Raw genomic sequence first — 6,490 nt, 5'->3', positions numbered from 1 at the left:
TTCTGGCTCATGGCTGGTAATTAATGGTTTCAATATAAACTTAATTGTTATAATAATGGAACTAATAGCTACCCATTATCATGGTTTCTTGATCTGTCTAGCCTAGTGCTTAGGGCCTTCTATACATTATCTCTGGTAATCCTTACACTAGTTCTGTATAGAAGGCATTGCTATCCTCCTTGTAAATATGGAGATCAGGGACTTGGAGAGGCTAAGGGACATGGCCAGAATGATAGAGCAGGAAGAAGGCTACACTAGGACTCTAGTTCATGTGTACAGGAATGAGTAGGATGCATGGGTAACCATGTGAAACGTACATACATATGCATCATTGCTTTTCCACAATTTCCACTTCACAACTGAAACTGTCATGCAAGATTGAGAATAGCTGTCTTACTCCAGAAAAACTGGCCCAGCATTATGAATTAGAATACTGTTCATGTCTGGAGTTGAAGGATGAGACCATGTAACTGGAGTAAAGCTGAATACTTTAATCCCTCTGCTAACAGCTCCCAAACTGACCAGTCATCTCTAGAAGGAGATGAACCCTGCCCAAGGTCATGAAGAGAATTGTATAGGGGAAGGATATAGAAAGGTTCTAGCTTTTTTATAATCTTTAAATGATTGGCTGCTATCTAGGGGTAACTTTCTCCTGTTCCCTTGTCCTTTCCTGATAGGCTATCTGGTATGGCCAGGTAGCTTTGGACCATGCTAATAAAAATAGGCTTGAGGAAACGTAGCATGTGGCTTACACCATGTGGTCCTTACAAAATGGTGTCCCTCCTTGTTCAAAACCTATGAAAAGCCTGCCATGTGGCCTTTACAAAATGTCATCCCTCCTTGTTCAGTATCCAGGACCCACATTTCCTCCTCTTTTTATGGTCCTGAGTCAAATCTTTGACTTTCCTTGAGGTTCCTTTTCCTCGTCCCTACTTATGGGCACATACTGGGACCTTAACACAAGCATTTTTTTTTTTTTAGTTTTTGGGTCACACCCGGTGGTGCTCAGGGGTTACTCCTGACTGTCTGCTCAGAAATAGCTCTTGGCAGACAAGGGGAACCATATGGGACACCAGGATTTGAACCAACCACCTTTGGTTTTGGATCGGCTGCTTGCAAGGCAAACGCCGCTGTGCCATCTCTCCGGGCCCAGCACAAGCATCTTAATCGGGGAGGTTTTACAGGGTGATTGAACCACTGTTCATACCAGGGGGCAGAATCTTTCCATTGCATTTTGGCTCCTACAAACATGCCTTCACCTGCTGTAGTGTCTCACAGAAGACCACTGCCTTTTTAGCATAGAAGCAACATTGCTTCCACCAGTCATAAACAACCCTCTTTCCTTCAGAAAGAATAAGTCCAGTCCCTGCCTGTACTGAAGAGCAACTTCAGCTAGGGAGGCAACTTGTTCTTCTAACATTCCAATAGAAAAATGATATCTTATCAGATCAGTGTCCACTTGTTGGGAGAGTTATTTAAGTTGCATGTCTCCCTTGACAAAGGACACTCCCATACCAGTTGCTACAAGAGCTACATGTAATAAGGGGAATGATAATAAGGGGATGATAACTTTACTCAACTTGTTCTTACCCACCCTCTCCCACTAGGTATGACACCTGATGTAGGAGAATGATCATGATGTAAAACTCATCTGGGTTTGCAAAAGCAGCAAAAAACAAACAGGGGGTCAGTCCCTTGGTACACAGAATCCATATCCCCCATGGGGATTATTTCCCCATGCAGCTATATTGACCTCTATGGTCTCGTTGCAATAGTCCAGGTAAGGAGAAGGTAACCTGGTGGGCCCCTTCAGGGGTAGGTAAGAGGCACATGCCCATGCCTTGTATTCCCTGCAGGATAATTCTCCCCTTAGTCTAGGGGACAGCCAGAGTCTGTTGTCTGGACCACTGCCCCCATTATTCACACTCCCATGATATATGGGGGTCAAGGGTTAGAGCATAATCAGCCAGCCCCAGTCATGTGGCATTGAGAAAATGGCAGGTTGCTTCTATGGTACTGAGTCCTACTCCTACTTCCTCTTCATTTAGTGGGCCAAGAAGAGGTACAGAGTTGTGGAGATTACACTGGCACCTTAAGGCAGTGTTGAACTGCTGACTCCCTCCTTTTTATTTGCCTTAACTGATGCTTCCCTACTAGGAAGTTAGTCTTAAAGGTCCTACTGATATTTGGGCCAGACAGCTCTGGTAAACAGCATTCCCAAATCTCTGCCTGAGACCTCCAGCCTTAGCCTCAGGGTCTGGCTTCCTCTGTGCTGCCAGGTGGCTTCCCTGGCAGATTCCTGTGCCCTGCAGAGAAAATCCCTCTCCCACACGTTTTGAGGAATGCCATCTGGACAAGCATAAAATAAGAATGCTCTCAGGGAAACTTCCCTATCCTGGGACATGAACCCATGGGTTGGTACCCACTTTTTTTTTTACTTGTATATAAATCTTTATGTAAGCACCATGATTACAAGCATGTTCTTAGTTGGGTTTCAGTCATAAACAGAATACCACCACCCCGCCATTCACAGGTGCAACATTCCCACTTACACCTCAGTAGCAGGCAATCTTGTGGAGCATAATCAGAAACCCTAAACAAATCACATAAGTCAAAAGTTTAGGGGAGGGATCCTCAGGGTGACAGTTTGATCCACAACCCTCCCCCCATCCACAGTCTGGGTAAAAGTGTGCTCATTATTGCTATTTGTCCTGCAGTCACTGCACAGTCATGGCCAAAGTCATCAAGAATATCAGGACTATCTGCTTACTGTCCTGGTCCTGGGAGCTGAGCCAGCTGGATCTGCAGGGGTCCTTCTTATTTAGGCTGTGACTCTACCACTAAAAGAAAGGAAGTTTCTGCTTCTTCTTCAATCCTGCAACTTAAACAGCTGTTGGGGTGGAGAGAATAACATAGGGCCCTAAATCTGGTTGCCTTTCCTGATTGGGTCAGAAAGAAATTAAGAAATGCTTCATTACACCTGCTGATAATTCTTTTACCCTAGCATGATCAAGGGAAGCTTAATTTTTGCTCATTCTTACCTTCCACTCATCCTCTTTAAATGTTAGTGTCCGATTAATTCTTTCTATTTGCCCCAAACTCTGAGATAGATAAGCATACTAGATAGACATCAGCTAGTTGAGTTCCTGTGGCCCTTCTTGGCTTTATTCCCATGGAAGCTTTCCTGCTGACCTTCTTGTTTCACATTTTTCTCTAGAGATTTCACCACCTTAGAAACCATTAAAGGGGTGTGTGGGTGAAGGTTCATCTTCTGTAACTTCTTTAGGATGGCAAAAAACTGTAGATCCTACCTATAAGAAGAGGTGAAATCTCTTACTGCCTTAGCCCCTAATGAGGCAATTAACTGATTCAATTCTGCAATTTCAACACCTTAAAAGGATCAGATCAATTAGACAGGAAAATATTACTTAACCTGATCAGGTACTGGAGCAGTCAATGATCCTCTCTATCCTTTGGAGGACAGAGCTCCCTCTGAAATGTAAACACAGAACTTAAACAGTAGAAACCAAAGCATCATAGCATTGTACCTTTTCCCTGAGCATTCTTAGCATCTTTGAGGCCATGCTGCCAGTCTTCTTCAGGTTATGCTCCCTAGTGTTAGAGATGTTGCTTATAGGAGACTCAGGACTCCCACTGGGTTCAGTAACAACAAAAAACATAGCTCTGAGTTACTTCTACTGTTACTTCTTTCTTCTCTTATTCAGGTTAAGTTTTGGCCGGTAAAGTTCTAGCCAGTCTAGTGATTACATTTACAGCTTTCAGTTCCTTATATAACCAGTTCCTTAATACAACCAGTAATAACACGTCCATATAGGTTACCCAAGAGAACTGGGCTTTAAGTTAAGCTCACTAGAGTGATTTAATTTGCTAGAGTGATTTAATTCAATCAGCTACAGAAAAATAGTTTTCCTCTTCACCTTCACATTGAACCTTGCCAGATGGCTAAAATAAACTTGGCTTATTCCTTTGCATAAGCCCAGTAAAACTAGAGAAATCTCCATTTGGGGTACCTGATTATTTACAGATAATGTTTGGGGATTGGTCAAGGACAGAACAGGTTGTTTACCAATAAAGGCATTAATAACATTACCTGTCACATCAGGGTTACCCAGGCTTAGCCAATTTAAAGATGAGAAGGTCAGTTCAACATGATGATCTGAAGGATGGCCTTGGGCATCTCACCATATAGCCTTTACAAAATGGTACCCCTCCTTGTTCAGAACCCAAGACCTCACAATACCTGTTTTGAGACAGCCGTTTATACATATCCAGAGAAGGGCTGTTCCATGTATGAGTTCTGGGATGATACAGAATGAGCTACATAGTAGCTCTGCCCTTTCTTTAGCTTTACTTTTTTTTTTGTTTGTTTGCTTGTTTGTTTTGGGTCACACCCGGCAGTGCTCAGGGGTTACTCCTGGCTGTCTGCTCAGAAATAGCTCCTGGCAGGCACGGGGGACCATATGGGACACCAGGATTCGAACCAACCACCTTTGGTCCTGGATCGGCTGCTTGCAAGGCAAACGCCGCTGTGCTATCTCTCCGGGCCCTCTTTAGCTTTACTTTGTAGTTCAGCTTAGTTTGCTCTGTAAACACTAGTTTAGGGACACTGTCTATCTTAGAATTGTAGACTACACTTGATAGTATTTGATAACTATTTGGAAGGGGGGCCATACCCAGTGATACTCAGGAATTCCTCCTGGCTCTGAAATCAGGGATCACTCCTAGCAGTGGGTCAGTCTCATGCAAGTACCCATCTGTTCTATCTTTGGCCTCAGCTAAATGCCATTATCTTTTTTTTTTTTTTTTTTTTTTTTTTTTTGGTTTTTGGGCCACACCCAGTAACGCTCAGGGGTTACTCCTGGCTATGTGCTCAGAAGTTGCTCCTGGCTTGGGGGACCATATGGGACACCGGGGGATCGAACCGCGGTCCGTCCAAGGTTAGCGCAGGCAAGGCAGGCACCTTACCTTTAGCGCCACCGCCCGGCCCCGCCATTATCATTTTTAAGCTGTCCTTTATATCTTTGGAACATAACTTATGAGAACTATGGAGGCTAAAGCGAGGGCATCTTACACAAAGATTAACGTCTAACTTTAAAAACATTAAACGAAAGGAAACCATCAGAAGTAGAATAATCTGCTAGCTAGGTGGGACTCTGTATATACAAACTAACTTCTGGTGACAATCCAAGTTCCCGAAATTGACAGCCGTTTCAGTGGACTTCTGTGAAATGCTGGTGCCATCTTGTGACTATGAAAAGAAATGCACTTGGGGCTTTTGTCAATGTAGAAGGATGGTAGAGGCAGTGGACAGTTGGGGTGTCCCATAATCACCAGGTGTGACCCCAAAATTAAAACAAACAACACAAAAGACATTGGGAGCTGGGGAAATAGTACATCAGGTAGGGCACTTGACTTGCATGAGAATGACCTGACCTGGGTTTGATCCCCAGCTTCTCACATGGCTCCCTGAGCCCTGCCAGGCATGATCCCTGAGCACTGTGGAGTGTGGCTCCAAAACAAAACAATAACAACAACAACAACAACAACAAAAGGCTTTTGCCTGGCTCACAGGAAGCAAAGGCATTCCCACTAGCTACCATGTATGCGAGCCAGGGTGTCAGCAATGACCAAGGCAGTGGAAGTAGTTGTTTGAAGGGCACCATCTGGCTTGGAGAGCAGCGTGGTGGGTTCTCCTCATGTTCAGCAGAGAAACTGTATGAGCTCAGGTTCTGAGAGAAAGGGCATTATGCTCCCCTGGACAATATGGTGGGGGGGGGTATCTTCATTTCCCTGCAGGAACATAGATTGCAGGTGTCAGGAAGAAGCTGAGAACATGAAGACCCACTGAGCCTTGGACAAGTGCTGGCATGTTGTCCTGGTTCCAAATACCAAAGGGCAACACTTAATTTATTTAGTCTAGTTGTACAGCACTGAGATGTAAGCCTAAGACTAGCAGTACCTAACCAGCTCGACTACCTGAGACGGTACCTGTTTCTCTTCCTGTAGTCAAACTGGTGGGGAAGGTCACCAGTAGAGGCCTGACATCTTGGCCCTGACATCTGAGCATGTGCAGACATCTGTGAAAGAGTCTGGGACAAGCTTTCCATCTGACCCTCTGGAAGAAGCTGAAGTTTCACACATTTCTTTTACACTGTTTTAAAATAAAGAAACTGAGTTTCTTGGAATTGTGTGGAAACAATTGACATTAAAAATGTATTTCTGGGGGCCGGAGAGATAGCATGGAGGTAAGGTGTTTGCCTTTCATGCAGGAGATCGTCGGTTCGAATTCCGGTGCCCCATATGGTCCCCCGTGCCTGCCAGGAGCAATTTCTGAGCTTGGAGCCAGGAATAACCCCTGAGCACTGCCGGGTGTGACCCAAAAAAAAAAAAACAAAAAAAAATGTATTTCTGGGCCCGGAGAGATAGCACAGTGGCGTTTGCCTTGCAAGCAGCCGATCCAGGACCAAAG

The sequence above is a fragment of the Suncus etruscus genome, chromosome 17, assembly GCF_024139225.1.
Source record: "Suncus etruscus isolate mSunEtr1 chromosome 17, mSunEtr1.pri.cur, whole genome shotgun sequence".
Taxonomy (NCBI): domain Eukaryota; kingdom Metazoa; phylum Chordata; class Mammalia; order Eulipotyphla; family Soricidae; genus Suncus; species Suncus etruscus.
The sequence above is the reverse complement of the archived record's forward strand: the minus strand, read 5'-3'. Positions refer to the sequence as shown.